Here is a 16829-nt window from a genome sequence, read left to right on the forward strand (position 1 = left end):
GCATGTGACTGCAGTAAAACACCTTTCTTGGTCTTGCACTAGCACAGTGAGGTGGGAGGGTCGTGGTGGAGGCAACTACCTGGTACATCTCTTCTGGCTGGGACCCCTCCCCTTAGAAAGGGTGTGTGCCTTAGACACAGTAAAAAACACACAAACTTCAGGACATCTTTGGTGAGTTTCTGCATACTCAAGACATTCAAAACCCATCCTGGACATGTTCCTGTGTCACTTGCTCCAGGTGATCCTGTCTTGGTGGGGGGGTTGGTCCAGATGATCTCCAGAGGTCCCTTCCAACCCCACCATCCTGTGACAGGAGCAGCTCTGGCCTCACTACAGCACACACAGAGCCACTGCAGGCCCTGCCAGCTCCATCCCTTCTCCTGCCTCTGGATTAGCCCCAGCACTTTCCGCATCCCTGAACCCCAAATGTACCTCATCAATGTGTATAAATATAGAAAGAAGGGGTGCTAAGAAGATGGACCAGGCTCTGCTCCATGGTACCCAGCAACCGGACAAGAGGAACAGGCAGGAACTCATGCATGGGAAGTTCCAGCTGACCACGAGGAAGAACTTCTGCCCTGTGCAGTCATCAAACACTGAACAGATTGTCCAGAGAGGGTACGGAGTGTCCCTCACTGGAGATATTCCAGAACCCACTGGACACAATCCTGTGCTCTGTACTCTGGGATGGCCCTGCTGGAGAGGAGACCTAGAATCTGACGATCCTCTGTGGTCCCCTCCAGCCTCAGCCATCGTGGGATTCTGTGAAATAACCCCAGAACCTTCACAGTCCTGCTCAGCTTCTCACACCCTCCCCCTCTTCTCCTGGCCCTAAACCAGGCACACCTGACAGTGCTTTCCCACACTGAGGAAAAAACATTTCCCTGTGCCCAGACCCACACCTTCCCCATCACCAGCAGCCCAGCTCTGGTGGCTTTGGTCCTGGAATCCCAGAGTCATTTCGGTTGGAAAACACCTCTGAGACCATCGAGTCCACCCTGTGACCGATCCCCACCTTGTTACCCAGCCCAGCTGAGTGCCACTTCCAGTCACTCCTTGGACAGCACCAGAAACAGGGACTCCACCACCTCCCTGGGCAGCCAGCCCCTTCCAACATCTAATCACCCATTCGGTGAAGGAATTCCTTCTGATGCCGGACCTAAACCTCCAATGGGGCAGGTTAAGCCTATGTGCTCTCATCCCGTCGTTGTTCCCTGGGGGCAGAGCCCGACCCTCAGCAGGCTACAGCCTCCTGCCAGGGGGTGGTAGAAAGGGACACGCTGCCCTGCCAGCCCGAGCCGGCATCCTGAGCTCCTTCCTCCGCGTCCCCCTCACGGCCACCCCAACACCGCGCCATCCTCCGGCCCCATCATCCCTCCCTTCATCCACTTATCACCCCCTCCATCTCCTTTTCTCTCCCTCCGTCCCTCTCTCCCTCCCTCCCTCGGCCGCCGCCTCACGCCCGCCCTTCCCGGCGTCGGGGCGGAGCCGGCGGCAGCAGCAGCGCGCATGGGCCCCGCCGCCCGTCCCTGAGCCCCGAGCAGGGGGCGTGTGCCGGACGCGGATCCCCCTTGCCGGGCCCTTGCCGCCCCTTCCCGGCGGCTCCTCCTTACCTGCGGCGGCCGCGGCCATGGCGCTGCGGGCGGCGGGACGGGGCTGCTGAGCGGCGGTCGGGGCGCGGCCCCGCGGCGGCGGAGCGAGGTGAGCGCGGCCAGCAGAGGGGAGGGCTGAGGGGACAGGTCGGCATAGCACCGGCGGTCGCGATAGTGTCGCGATAGCGCCCTGCAGGTCGTGAGGGCGGCGCTGGGGTGGGTGATGGGGCGCGCGCCGCGGCCTCTGTCGCCATGGGCGGGAGAGAAAAAGGACAAAATCCCGAATAAAAGCATTCGTGGGTTTGTCGTGGCGGGGTTTTGTTCGTCCCGGGGCTCCCCTTTCCCGCTCCTGGAGCTCCGCCCGTGTCGCCGGGGGTCCCCAGGTGGGCGAATTCTCCTGTGGCCGGGGAACAATCACTGTCAAGGAGGGATAATGGGCATTTCAGCCCATGCGTGCCATCCCCGCGTGGGGCTCGGCGCGGGGACGCGGCTTTGTGCCGGCTCCATTGTCCTGCTGCCCTTTGTGCGGCTGCTGCGGGCACGCAGGGCTCGTGTCCTGGCCAGGGACGGTGTGAGCAGCGCCCAACAGGTGCTACGTGTGCTCGCGGAGGTGGTTTATCCAAATGAGCTCGGGGAGCTTCCCGCAACCTCCTCGTTGCAGAAGGAGGTGAGCGGTGGATGCCGGAGTGAGGTCTATAGGGACGGATCCATAACACTTCTGGGCTCTGAGTGAGCAATGGCAGCTTGGGAAAAAGGTAAATGAACCTTTGAAATTCGTACGTGTGTACTCACCTGTGGTGCTGTTTTTTCTGCAAACCGTGTGTCCCATCTTGTTCTCCCTTGGGAATCTGTCTACTGTGGCAAACGGCTGTTCCAGACCTGACCGAGGGCTGCTGGGTTGTTTGGAGGTGAAGGGAACGAGTCAGTTTTTGTTCCTTCTCTGTCCTTTCCACGTGAGATTGTGCAGAAAACAGCACTTTGGACAGAGGCTTGGACAGGCTCCGTGGGTGCCCAGTTTGTTGTGTTTGTTGGTCCTGGCACTGGGAAGAATGTAATTGAGAGGAATAGGTGGAAAGGCAACAAGGTAGAAGCTTAAAATATGCCATTTAATTTCAAGGAACAGCTGTAAGTGTGTAATCCAAAGGTGAGCAGACACTCTTCTTTGAAATTAACTGAATGAGTTAATTTCCAGGACTCTTAAAATCTATTTCAAGTGTTTGAGGTTGGAGCTTCTGCAGCATAGGGACAAATATCCTGCATGTGCTTATTGAGAACATGCGGTTTTTTTCCCACTGCACAGATGTCTTCTCTCCTAAAATCAGGTTAGCCTTGAGTGCACAATTTATTTTGACTGGTAAGTAAAATATTAGATAATCTTTATGATAAAAGAGCAGTAAATAGTTCTTGTGCTTGGACTGGTTTGTTTTCATGAAACTGCTCAGAGCCGTACTCGGGTGCGTGCATGTGGAGCTGATGGGTGTGTAGTGTTTGAATACACTGGAGCCAGCTGCAAGAATCAAAATTCTAGTCATTTGAGAGCATATGGTGGTAGAGATAATAAAGTGGGGGGAAATGGGGTCAGTCTGGCAAAATGCAAAACCTGTTACTTAGGGAAACAGAACTGAAAGTGTTACTGTGGTATAAATGGCATGTATAATGCACAGAAGAAATATTAGTCTATTGCCAGAAGCAAATTATTGGCCAGTCTTTCAGCGTGTGGTCTTAATCTGGAGTTTGTTTTTTTGAAGTGGTCTTTGTTTCTTCAGAAACTCGACAAATACATCTGAGGCAAGTCAGCAGAAATATCATCCGGGAACTGCTTTAGTTTTTGGGTTTTGTATTCAGTCTGTAGCTGGATGTTGCAGTGGTTTTGTATCAATTGCTGCTGCTGGGTTGTGAAATATCAGGATCACAGCCCTTAACAATCTGTTTTCTGTAATGCAAAGCGAGGGGAATGATGATCATCATGTTCAGTTTAAGGGGGATGACTCCAGTGGTGACTTACTGCCTGGAGAGAAGATCCCAGAGGGAGTGGAGGAAATCCAACAAAAAAGGGGAATAGTGCTACTTTGGCCGTTTTCCCCCGGGCTTCTGGTTCTTTTGTGAACTTCTGAAAAGGAAATGTCATTTTGCTGTCTGAATGCATTGTTTTGCATGAAGTGTCAGACCGCATTATGGGGATGATTCTAGTCAACTTCCCCCATTTCAAAACAAACACATCAAATACAGTAATATGTTTGTACAAAAGCTCAGTGTGTTTTGCAGGATCCCAATGTCCATATTTCCAAAAATAAATTATGTTTTTAATACTTTATTATGGCTAGAATAGTTTTTGTAGGAGAGAAGAATTGAGGGTTCCCTTGGCCTTTGTGAACTGCACTCCGCCAATAAGAGGAACTTGTTGGCTTTTTCATGAGCTAGGGGATTATTTTCATTTGCATTTCCTCAAAGTATTCTTATCTTTGCAGTAGTTCTGATTCCAGTGGCTGTGGCCAAGGCAAGAGCTATTGTCTCTCAGGGTAAGGACAGAAAGGGAAGAAGATGTAGGTAAATTTGTAAATTTTGGCTGCAGAACCAAATCGGTCCCATGGGACTGTGAACACGGATGGCCTCTGCCAGGTGTGGTGTCCATGGGCCTGGTCCTCTCCCAGGTATGCTCCTCACCTGCAGCTCCTGGATCTGGTTTCAGCCTTTGCTGTGCAGCAGCAGCATTGTGTACCAGCAAGGCTGATGAGCTTGCTGCTTGTATGGGTTTGATGATGGGCCAGGTAGGTCCAAGCTGAGAAGGATCCTGACAGAGCCGTTCTTCCCCATCAGACTCGTGCAGGAATTTGAACTTGAGCAGGTTGTGAATCTGTGTTTCCAGGAGTGGAGGTGGTTCTGTGTTACTGTTCGGCTCTGGTAGCTGCTCTTGGGATGTCTGATATTGCAATAAAAGAGAAACAGATTGCAGTGTTTATCAACTTTTAAAGTCCATAACAGCTTTCCTTGGAAAAACCAGCCATTTTGATATTTGGGGTGAGGCAGGTCAACAAGTCTGGGCAGTCGGAGCATGTGGATTTTCCCAGTGATTTCTATTCTTATGCTAATCTTCTCAGCAGGCTGGCTGAGCTCTGTTGGAGAGGAGGGGAGAGCACATCGAGAACACTAAAGAGAAGCCATTTTTGGTACTTATTGTTATGCAGATAAGGCTTTCCAGCCAACGAGAATTTGGAGAATCGCATAACTCGAGGATGTGATGCTGCAGGTCAGGAGTAATTTAGCAATTCTAACCCGGTTTGGCTGAAACTGTTTCTCTTCAATATTAATTTTGAGGGGGATTGTTGGCTTTGCTTAGGTTTTATTTTTGTAAATCCATGTTGTAGCTGAAAAGTTGTTATCTTTGCTGCTGAATTAAAGTTGGAAAACATCAGTTTTCAATTTTTAATTATTGTGATGGGTAAGAAGTGTAGGAAGGTAGCAAAACTGAGTTGCTCATTTGAATTCTTGTTCTGTTTTTCTGTGTGCCTTGCTGTGTTTCTCCCACACAGTCTGCGAGCCCTCAATTCCTGCAGTGAAAAAGATTTAAGTTATGTATAGATTGTTGAGTAGTTTGTGCATGTTCCTAGGGAGGTGTGTGTGTCACTAGAAACCAGGTAAAAGATGTAAATCTCACTCACAAGAATTCCTTGTTGTATATTGGCTTTCCAAGATTGCTTTAGAAATATGAGCTACTGGAGAAGTCTGAAGGAGATGCTCCAAGTTAGGATTTTGTTGCACAGAACAGGAAACTGCAGCTCTTTGTGGCCTCTGTCTTGTATAATATCCCTAATAATATATGGGGTTTCTGCAGTGCAAAGTGCTGGGGCTCTTAAGCACGTTAAGAAGTCTCTGGGTGTTTATTTCAGTGGTGTTTTGTGGTTCTGAGGTCTGTGCTCACTGCAGTAGATCCGCTTATCCATATTTGTGTGTAATGTTCGATTCTTTGGAAGTGTGCAAAATAATTAAAAACCGCCCTTTAAACTATTTAGTAAATTGGATTTGCTTTGCCAGCAGTGGAACAGGAACTTAATCGTGTTTAAGCTGCTGTTGACTTTTCCAATCTGATTTTCCCTGGAAAGAAACTTTACTACCTAGTTGTTAAATGCACAGTTAATTACCTGCTGATTGGTTAAGCTGATAAACCAATGCTACCAGGTTTACTGTAATCAGGTTGGTAAATGTGCCACGGATGCGCTTCCTCATGCTATTGTCTTGCTTTATGATTAAACCCAGTGTTAACTCTCATCATGCTCACGATTTCCATGTATTTAGTATTGTCAGGTGATGATTGACACTGAAGTTACCATTCAGGGGATGTTCTTGCTCTGTGCTTAAGTTACGCATATGTACTTCTGCAGTTCATAGTGTCATCTCTTAATAATCTAAGAGAATATGGCTTAGCAGCTTTTAACCCATGGTTTAGAAAATAAAATGTATCTCCACTTCTTAAAATAGTTGTTGTAGGCAACTTGATAGTCTTTCAGTCTTATTTCAGTAGCTATGTTGCAACATTTTGATTGTGTCCTGACATGGTGGTATGAGGTCAGTGGTTGAAGCAACAATAGCTGTGCATCTGTTACCGATCAAGGAATCATTCACCCTCTTGGTCATCTCAGTTTTGCTGATGAAGAAGCTGCAATTGCTGCTCCTCCATCCCGTCCCTAATGTGCCTGGGGTTTTTGCCTGCCCTCATCTCAGCACTGATGTTTGTAGGTAGAATACATTGATTTTTGGTGTATCCATTATAACTCATTAAGAATCAGAGAGGGACTGGAGTTTCTCCAATTTCCACCATTAATTCATTGAACCAGGACTGCAAGCACTTTGGAGCCTGGCTTCCTGTAGATTTCAGGGTAAAATTAAATGCTTAAATATCCTTGAGGTTTTCTGTTGGATGGAGAGACACTTGGTGAGCCACAGTTGTGGGCTTAGGTCTTCTGGTGGCAGCTCTTCCAATGGGTGAATTGCTTTTAAGATACATGGATGAAAGGTGGTTTGCTAAAAGCTTTGTCACCCCTTATTGGGAGATTAGGAAAATCAGTTTTCTCAAAAATACCTTTGATGGCAAGGTGTTAGGTTATGTGTGGTTTGAAAATTCTTGCTTCTTACAGAAAGACATATTTAATTCTCTGTGTATTTTGTTATCTGAGACATACTTATTACTGACTAAAAAAATTTCTATTAAAATATTAAAGTTAAGTTGCTGTGCTTTTTTTCCTTCCTTTAATTTCAGTAACAATGTTTCCTGGCATTTGGGCAATGAACTTTCTGGCCTTGATACTCAGGATGTTCAAGGTGTCTGTGAGTTCTCTAGGGAAAAAGAGAAGATGCAGTGCTTGGTGTTTTGAAAACAGTTTGGTTTTTTGGTGCCAACCTAAAACGAAGACATTTTCCAGATCTAAATGTTATAATTTTGCCATATTCTTACAGACTTACTTAGGCATAAGAGTGGTTATTATGAAGAAAGTAGTTGGACAACCCTGTTTGTGCACAATATTAATTGCTGCAAGAGTCTATGAGTGTTTGCTGATATTTACCCTTTTCCTCCTTGTTATGATTCATGAATGTCTTCATTAGATTTCATAATAGCAACCTTGTGCCAGGCCTTTTGTGTTTGTGTTTTACAAGAAGCATCTCTAGAGAATTAGCTCCTGCCTTCTGGGAACAATCAGTCTTTTAACAGGGTGATTTCAGTAGTTTTTAAAATTTATTTTGACTTCAAAAAGGCTATTATCTTGCTTCATAAGGCACCTTGCTGGTTCTTTCCCCCAAATTTACATAGCACCAGATACATTGTGGTGGAATCTTTACAAATTTCATCAACAATTTGCAAATCAACTTTTCACGGACTATGAATACATTTCAGTAGCTGCTTTCCATAACATGCCCTTATGATTATCATCTTATCCCTTACACTCTTCTGGGATAGAAATGAAAATTGCTGTTTGGGTATCATGATTTGTTGTTAATGCTTATATGTGTATTTATAATGTATGGATGATGGTACTACTTTTGTACTAAAATATAAAATGTAGTTTTTTTGTAAAACTCGCAAATGAATGAGCAATAGCTATGAATATTCTGATAAACAAAAAAAAATTCTTTGGCACAATCTGTAAACCAGAGTGCGTTCCTCCTTCCTCGCTTCTAGGAATCTGCAGAGGTGTAATATGTTCACTGGAGGTTGAATCACAAAGGAGTACTTGATTTTTATTTCAGCAAAAGTTCTGGTAACTTATTTTTTAAGTGTAAATGAGATTCCATAGTCGTCCTGTTGCATGATGCACAAGGCAAGCTTCAGACGTAAAGTTCAGTCATTGGTAACTGCTGCAGCTTATTTCATTGAAGAAACAGGAACAAAAGTTTGTTTGTAACCACTCTGGAACTGAGAACAAAGGCTGCGGGGACCTTTGAACCCTTGTGGCTGTGCATCTGAAGGAGGAATTGTTCAGGAACGGGAAAAACTGCCAGAAGACCAGGGATTTGCTTTTCCCGACAACTTTCTCCAGCAGTGTTCAATGACTGCATTTAAAGCAAAAAAAAAAAAAAAAAAGAAAAAGTTGGTTAAAGTTGGTTAATTGGAAGACTCCCTTACTTATTCTTCCCACTGAACTCTGATTTGATAATCAAGCAATCAAGCATGCTGGGATGGTTATTCTTACCTTTTTTTTCACCAAGGCAAGCTTTGAACAAATGAGTGTGTGTGCTCTCTTTTTTGGGAGAAATTGAATGATTGATTGCAACCTTAAACACTATGTTCTCTCCCAAATGTTCTGTGCTAGAGATTCTGGCGTGTGAAGCAATTTGTTTCCCCTGCTTCCTGGTGTTGTTCTGACTTCACAATTATTTTTCATTCCCTGGTGGCTGTCTCCTCAAGGAAGAGGGTAGGGAATTATCAGTGTTCTGAAGAAATTGTTACTTCTTTGCAAAATGTGTTGACTGGCACATTGGGTCTCCAGTGGATTGTCCAGCGTGAAGGTTCTGCTGCAGGCAGCGATTTGTGCCTTATCGTTCACCTTCATGAATTTTACAAGGCTTAAGCAGAGGATGGGCTACACTGGATGAACAGATTCTCCAAATTGCTTCATGCAGAGGGAGAGAAACCCAGTATTGAGGGTTTATTATTTTTCCTTGAGTAGTGAACATAACACACCAGCTGGAAGAAACAGAGTTGTTCATTTGTATTTCTCATCCTAAACACGCAGCTCATAAGTGTGCTCAGGCATGCATGTAATGTGTGTGTCTGTCCCTCTTTCCCCTGCTGGAGAAACACTCTGTGCTGCTCTGCAGTTCTTTGGACAGAAGGGAGAAGCTGGGTTTGCCCCTTAAGAATTGAATTAGGTGCAAAACAAGTGGAGGCATGGAATAAGATCTGGAATCTGGTTGTCTTTGTGCAGTCACCCTTGGACAGGATGCTTCAGACCAGTTTGCAGCCAGGTGATGTTTGTGGCTGCAGCCACCTGAGTGAGAGCTTTTCTCCGGGTGTTCCCTGCTACCTGGTTCCCAGAAAGACACAGAAGGAATTGGGAAAACTCCAGTTACCAGAAAGAAGAGTTAGCCATTGGGTATGATCTGGCTGATCATAGCCATACAGATAAGTATTTTAAGCAGTGATTCCTCTTGCTGCTAGAGAGGAAAAACAAATCAATTTCTTTCAAATTATCAGGGGCCTCCAGTTCTTCACCCCTTTTTCCTTTTCCCTGAGGGATGTACACATGGGGTGGCACTCAGGGTGAGGCTGTTGTAGATCCTTGTCATATGTTCAGCCTGCCATTTCAGCTGTCCTGAATGACAGCAGCTCTCAAACGTCTTGTCTTTGTTCTTAAAACTGTTGATCTCTTTCTAACCTCTGGCTGCAGTTTCTGTGAAATTAGGCTGGGCTGTGGGGAGATTCGGCTTTGTAAACCTGGTTCCCAGGAGCATGGGAAAACTTTGTGGTGGTTGCCCTTGTCTTTGAAGTTCTTTATGGGATATGAATTGGTTGTCACTGTGCTCTTGACTTTCTCCCCTGTTAAGATATGCAGCAGCTTGAGCTGCTCCAGTAACCTCTGTTCAGTCACCCATACACAGAACAATTGCCAATTGCATAAGGAAGCCAATACACCCGTGGCTATTCAGTTATGTAGCCATATTGTATTAATTTTAGAAGAATGTAACTGTCTGGAATACAGCTTAGGACCATTCTTAACAGTTTCATGTAGATTGCAAGAAAACTTAGTTCTGTGATTGCATCCCTTGCTAGAGGTACTCTTTGCATTTCCTGTTTGGCAACTGCCAGGGTTAACAATTAAACCACAGTTAACATCTATGATTAAAACTGGAAATTAAAACATATAGATTGGTGTCTTAGAAAACTTCATTTGTCAGTTCTTATCTCTAGCAAACGTGTGGAGGAGGGATGCCATATGGCTGCTAAATATAACTCAACTTGCTCCTGAAAGCAGTTGAAAAAGTACAGAAGTTCACAATCTGGTATCCGTGTTGTTAATAAGAATGTGCTGCAGAATTGTAGTGCAGACTAAGGTAATGGGAAGAGAGCCAAAAGTAATCCAATGAAATGTAAGTATTTCCTGTGATGGGTGATGGGGGCTGACACACTGGGGAGGTGCTCAGCATCCTGCAGACACTGGGCCCTTTCTCAGCAGTGTCTGCAGTGGAAGGGTGGCAGGAGCTGCCCAGTTACACCAATTTTCTGCTCACCACCCTTGCGGTCCAACAGCTCCTAATCCTTGTTTGCTTTAAATATTTACACTGCTACAGCCCAGTGCTGGGATGGTGGAGAGCTGAGTGAGTAAAATCAGGAATACAGGGCTGTGGTGGCAAGGCTTGAGAGTAGTTATTCACAACTTTTAATTCTGTTTTTAAAATTCTTAATACTAAAATTTGTGGTTTTTTGTGTGGACATGCTGCCAAAATACACGTGATCCCATGTTTTAAGGTTACAATTATAGTTGAAATAAGGAACATTTCTAGTAAGTATTTTCAAATTGTATCTGTGCATGCATTAGAAGGAAGTATAAGTTAGTCATACACTGTGCAATGGATTATTTCTGTGTATTTTTCAGCATTCAGTATTTTTGTGAAATACTTTGATTGTGAAATACTAATCTATAAAGGAGATTAATCATTTTCTGATGGGAAAACCTGTGAAAAAAGTAGAGCTCCAAAATACTTGAATACTTGTGATTTCCTCCACCTCCCCAAAAAACAACAAAAAAAAATTACCCAGCCTGTCATACAGTTGTTCTCATTCCTCTTTTTGAATGCAAACATCCAAAATAGGTGTTGAACTGATTTAGCAAAGCACTTTAGTATATGTCTAATGTTAATCCAAGGGCTCCTGATAGGGTAAAAGGCATTGCTGAACTGAGGCAGAAATATCTGATAGGAAAAGCTTATCCTTGAAAAGAATCAGAAGAGAAACTGTATTGGTTATATTCCTTCAGGCCTTTAAAATATTTCAAAGGATGAGTATAGACTTTCTGATGGGGTTTTGGTGGCTAAAAATGCAGTTATACAAATCACAGCTTGTTGGGGCAGGGAGAATTAATTTATGCACTTGAACATGGGCTCGTCCACTGTTTTCTCTGAAGTTGAATTACAGACAACAAGAATGCACTTTGTTGTTCTTTAATAATAAATAACAGCATAGCAGTTTTGATCTTCAAAGCACTGCTCAGACCTTAATTAATCTTCATAATACTCCTGTGAGAGACTTCAAAATACTCCCTACCCTTTAGGACAAGGAGCTCCTTAGCATGGAGATGTTGGAGGGTTTGCTCTGGGCCACATTGTCAGGGTCAGCTGGGACAATTGCTCAGAGATTCTTGGCACTGGGAGCTTTGGCTGCTTCTGGAGGCTGTGTTGCTTTTCTCATTTATGTGTTAAAATTTCAGAAAAATTTGAATACACAAAAAACTGCAGTTCTTTAAATTATTTTGGATTTCCAACTGAGTGTTAACTTATGCATATGCATGTTGGAATTTCCCTGTTGAATATTCCTGTAGGCAGGAAAGTGCAGAAGGTTTGTGTTAGTGCTGTTGTGTGGGAGCAGGTATGGAAAACTGCACTTCAGAAAGGCTGGGTCGCAACTTTGGTGTGACAAGGTAGAAAATAAAAGTATGTAAGTCTTTGAAAGCGTCTATCATAAATACATAGAAAGTGTCTCTCAGTTTACCTTCCCTAATTGTCCTAATTATTTGTATTTAAAAAAGGAGAAGAAGAGGAATTAATGTAGATGTTGATTTTCAAGGCTTTCCCAAGGTAATTGCTGATTGGTGTTTCAGGACAGATTTAGACAGTACATTGCCCTACATTTGGGGAATAAAATAGGAATGGCAGAATGAACTGAGACTGTTCAACTCACCTGAAGAAACAGTTCAGAAGGAATTATAATGTAAACTCTTGAAATGTGTGACCAGTGGGATCCAGACCACATATGCATTTTTCTCACCAACAGCAGGAGGGAGTTCATTGAGAACTGGTTACTGCTGCAGATAAGGAACCCAAAACATGGACTGTCAGGAGAAAGGCAGAGGTGTATCAAAGTGTTCACATCTGTGTTTGCTTCTGACATAACAGACCCAAGGGCAGAATGTTTAATGTTTTGTTCAGTACTGTGTAAACTCAAACTACCTTTTCAGAAACTGGGATGCTTCAAAATCACGAGTAGCCCCTAACTGATGTTTTTGTACTGAGCTCTGTGAATGCTTTGACGTTGTAATTTCTGCTGGAGGTTGCACCAATTTGCATGAGGAATGAACATGGGACTGGCTAGTGAAGCAGAAAGCTGACAACCCATTAAACAGGTCTGAAGGATTCCTCAGCATGAAGAGTAAAGTCAGCAGAATCCTGGAGCCAAACACCAGAAAAGCCTGGTGCGCTTCACCTGGTGACCTTGTCATCCTGGAGAAACCTGGCAGGATGATGCTCCCAGCACTCCTGGGGTGAAGGTCTTTTCAGCATCCCCTGCTGAGCCAATTGTTTGGCCCATGGGTTCCCAGGAGAAATCTGTGAAGTGTTTAAATGTCTTTTTAAAATTCATTAGAAATGCAGTGACTTAGGCTGACTCAAGGGTCCATATTGATACTGCACTTTGTTTTGAATACAAGGTGCAAATAAAATGTCCAAATGGAAAAGCTGTGAGAAGTTTCAAGAGTTCTGAACTATCAAGTCTAATTTCTGTTCTAAATGCTGTTGAAATTTTTATTAACAAAATTCTGCAAATAATGTGTTTAACTCTGTTGGGTTTATGCGTGCTTTTCTTCCACATTTTTGATACATCAGAGCATCAAATTGTGATTTAACAGAGGGCAGAATATATCCTCGTTACAGAACTGCAACCTCATAACCCATACAATGCATGAGAGGTAAAATCTTCTCTAGGTCTTCCTTCTCTGACTTTGTAACCTCATTTCTGGAGGCTCCTTAGAGGTGCTAAGAGGGATAAATTAAACATCAACAAACAAGTTGGAAAAGAATTTGTGTATTTTAGTTTCCCAGGTACTGTGACAATAAGGAGGGTTTTGATTGCTGAACAACACATGGTGCTGGACCAGCTGTGTCTGATAATGGATAAGTGAAATCCCATGGCATATGCTTTGGGACAGGCAGAGATCTGCCTTTCTGAAGCACACACTGCTGAAATGCTTCTGGTTAAAAATGACCGCAATTATTTAACTTGCCTACCTTTCACAAGTTTTTAAAGCTATTTATGCAAATAGCAGTTTCAGTGAGATGACAGTAAGACCCAGGAGTTGTTTGCTGTACGGTTTTCATGCCTCCTTGAACTAATTTCTGGCCCTAATTGTGTGCATACACATGTAGTGCTCCTGCACTCTCGTGTGTGTCTCCTGGGAAAGGTCTTTTCTTCCCTCCCAGCTAGGCATTCCTCATGCTGCACACCAGAGCCAGCTTCTGGGACTGGTGACACTCATACCTTTTTAAAATGAAGAAAAATCTCATTCCCCATTAGCGTTGCTGATAGTTTACCTACCCAATAAGGACTTTTAGAAATGAAGATGGAGGTATTTGACGTGTTACTTCATAGGCATGGATAGATGAGTTAAAGTATTCACTTCTAAGCCTTTTAATTCTTGCCTGAAATTTTATTAGCACATTGCTAGACAAAGTGCTGTATATAAAGGGCTAGAAAGTGTATGTAGATTTGAAAGTTTTCACTGTTATATTTAATTTTTCTAAATAAATTCATCGGCAACTTGTTCTTTCCCCAAATGCTGCATCTTCCAAATCAGACTAATCTGTGTGGCATTCAAATCCATACAGCAGGCCTTGTAAAACTCAGGGAAGCGCTGTGTGGATTTTCTCGAGTTGGCTCAGCAGCTCTTGAGCTCAGCAAGTCCAACAGACCAGAAACTCCAAAGAACTTGGGTTGTTCTTGTCACTTAGGACAGGGGTGAAGAAATAGTCTTTGTTTCCAATGGGAGTATTGTGAGGGTTCAGTGAGTGTGGTCTTAACTCTGCTCGATCAGTGGCACTGGTTCTTTGTGGAGTAAATTGACACTTTCTCAGCCCTGAAATCCTGCCCTGTATTTGCCTGATCTTTGAAAGGATTAATGCACGGACAGTGCGTGGATTTTCTTGTGTCACTGCTTGTTCCTGCTTGTGGGGAAATCCAGACGATTGGGAGAATGGTTTTTGAGAGATGATTTGTGAAGGTTGTTTGCTGACTGACATATGGTGTGGCATACGGTGCTATTTACCACCTCAGAGTCTGAACTTAGAGGGAAATGATTTTCTTTTTTAAACGTTTAACTCTATTAACTACTTGTAGACATCTTCCAATGTTGCCCTGGCCAAGTTAATTTACACCTTCCTTTTATTCAGCTTGTCCCATCTGTTTGTGACTGTTTTCTTCCTTGTTTTTATTCTATAAATAGATTTTAGAGTTTCAAGGGCTGAGGGTCTCAGTAGCATCAAGCACTTGTAAATCTTGTAGCTTTTTACCTGTAGCCTCCAAGGTCTCAGACCTTGCTATGATGTGGAAATGGAAGCCAGGCCAACTACTGGACTGAAAAAAATGCTTATACAGCCTGGTGTAACATCTTCTTTCCAAGTCATCCTGCTTCTCCCCCGGAGTAGCAAACTTTTGAAACGGTGTTAGTGAAGATGAAGAAATGATATCAAGAGGTTCCATTTTTTTGTTAAAAATCTGGTTTGTAGAGGAAGAAGAAAAAAGTAATAGGGGACAAAATTATTATCTTAAAACTTGGGCAAATGGAGCTTTGAGATGATGGAGTTTCTGGAAGAGTACATCAGTCCTTTTTGCCCTGGTGGGAGATGTTGAAATAAAAAGGCTTCAAAGGGAGAAAAATGCTCTCGGCTTTTCAGGGCCGAGATAACTTTTGATACCATGGAAGTTGCTGGTGGGTTTGCTTTCTTTCAGCTGGGCCTGTGTAGGTATTGAGTGAAGATACTAAAGATGTTTATTTGCTTTTATATTATTGCTTTTTCGACAAATACTGAAAGTTTTTTTTATATGCAGAACTGCATATCTTAAGAACATGAACAGAAGTGAAACAAATGCTCAAGTGCAGATTTACAGAAAAGAGAGATGAAAAGAGGACCTGAAATATACAGGGAGATGTAGAATGGTTTGTGTTTTTCTGAGCTTGTTTCCATCTTTCTGGCTTATATTAGTGTCATTTCTCTAGCAGAGGCTGCAATTTTACAGAAAGAGAAATTAGGAATGTATACAAACACTTTGAGAATGTTTCCTCTGCTCCAGCTCTACTTTCACCTCCTCCAGTCTCACTGTGAACATTCTGATTGAAGTGTGGGTCTACATCCTCCTAAAACAGTGTCAGCATCTGTGCCACTTCCCTCTGCACAGTCACCTTGTGAACATTCCTGCAGAGAGAAAGCAATAAATGTTTCTCCTCCCCCATTCCTCACCTATACAATTCTGCCTGTTTCTTTTCCTTTTTTTCCCTGAGTCATAAGGAAATGGTGGTCAAAGCTCTAAGCAATAAACCTGTATAGACTACTACAGATGCTGCTTAAATATTAAGGTGGTAGAAAATTTTGAAGTGAAGGTCCAGCCTCCATCAGCTTTCTGTGTTTCCACTCTATCCCAGCTATACAGATAGAGAATCTCATTCCAGGATGCAAAATGATGGTATTTGTAATATTTTCAATGTAAATGGTAAGCAGCATGTAAAGGAAAAGGGTTTTTACTTAGATTATTAAGTTCTTTGTGATGTGAGGCTCTTTCACACAACAGAAAAAAGTATTCTCTACTTATTGGAAGCTTTGCAAAGATTAAGAGATTCTAAACAGAAAAATCTGTCTGGATTTGTCATTTAGAAGTTTGTTTCTTCAAACCAGTGTTTATAAGATGCAGAAGAGATTAAGGATGTCAGAACTGTACAGTAAGGAGGAGGCAACATATGTATCTAGTCTGATGCTTAAAATACAGAAGACAACTTTTGGAGGCTTTCTTAAGTAGATAAAACATCCTTGTGAAAGCATTTAAAGGAGAGCTGGTTTTGCTTACAGAGGCCATACATTTAAATAAGCTTAAAATGTAAACACAACTGCATGCCTTCATGGAGACATAAACCAGCATGCCTTACATGTTCCCCTTCTCTCCCAGTGGCACTTTGTGCTAGCCTAAGTTCGCCAAATGACACCTTTTTGTTGGTAATCAGGAAGATTGTCAGTGTTTTGAGGTAAGTTTGACTGTGTTACCCTGCATACTGAAAGTTATGTGCTTAAAAACCTGGTGCTATAGTAAAATCAGCTGATTGTGGTATCAAAGAGTTCCCTGCCTGCATGAATATTGTAGTGTCATCAGTCTGGTAGTCTACTCCTTGTCCTGTCTGTAGATGTTCTCTACAGGATCTTGGGATTCAGTGGAGGTGGAAAATCACACACCAAATGGAAGAGATCCTGAGCTCACAGCTCAGCCATTCCAAAAAGAGGGAAAATCCGCCTGCCAGTGGCCATAAGGGCCACTGTCTCAGTGCTACTGGTGTTGAGGGGATCTCTTTGTGATGTAAATGTCACGGGGACCCTGCTGGCCCCACAGCACGGAGATCATTAAAACATCCAGGTGTGCCAGTGCCTAAACCCCCGGGCTTTCTGTCCATGAGGGGGGGATTTCATCAAGGCTCCAGCTGCCTCCAAGCCAATGGACAAGCCAATTTAAGGTGTCAGCAGGAAAGAAATGTGTTTGAGGTTCACCAGACCCAGTTC

At 43.4% G+C, this 16829-nt stretch overlaps 1 protein-coding gene across 1 annotated transcript in view; it reads left to right on the plus strand.

Annotated features, from left to right (window-relative positions):
* Nucleotides 1-1595: 1595 nt before the first annotated feature.
* The window catches only part of ARHGAP32 (Rho GTPase activating protein 32), a 239445-nt gene continuing 224211 nt past the window's right edge, over nucleotides 1596-16829 (plus strand). The window contains exon 1 of the mRNA XM_066564578.1: nucleotides 1596-1701. The gene's annotated coding sequence lies outside the window, so the exon portion shown is untranslated. The remainder of the gene's footprint in view (nucleotides 1702-16829) is intronic.

This window comes from Molothrus aeneus, chromosome 22 (genome assembly GCF_037042795.1).
Source record: "Molothrus aeneus isolate 106 chromosome 22, BPBGC_Maene_1.0, whole genome shotgun sequence".
In the NCBI taxonomy this organism is placed as follows: Eukaryota; Metazoa; Chordata; class Aves; order Passeriformes; family Icteridae; genus Molothrus; species Molothrus aeneus.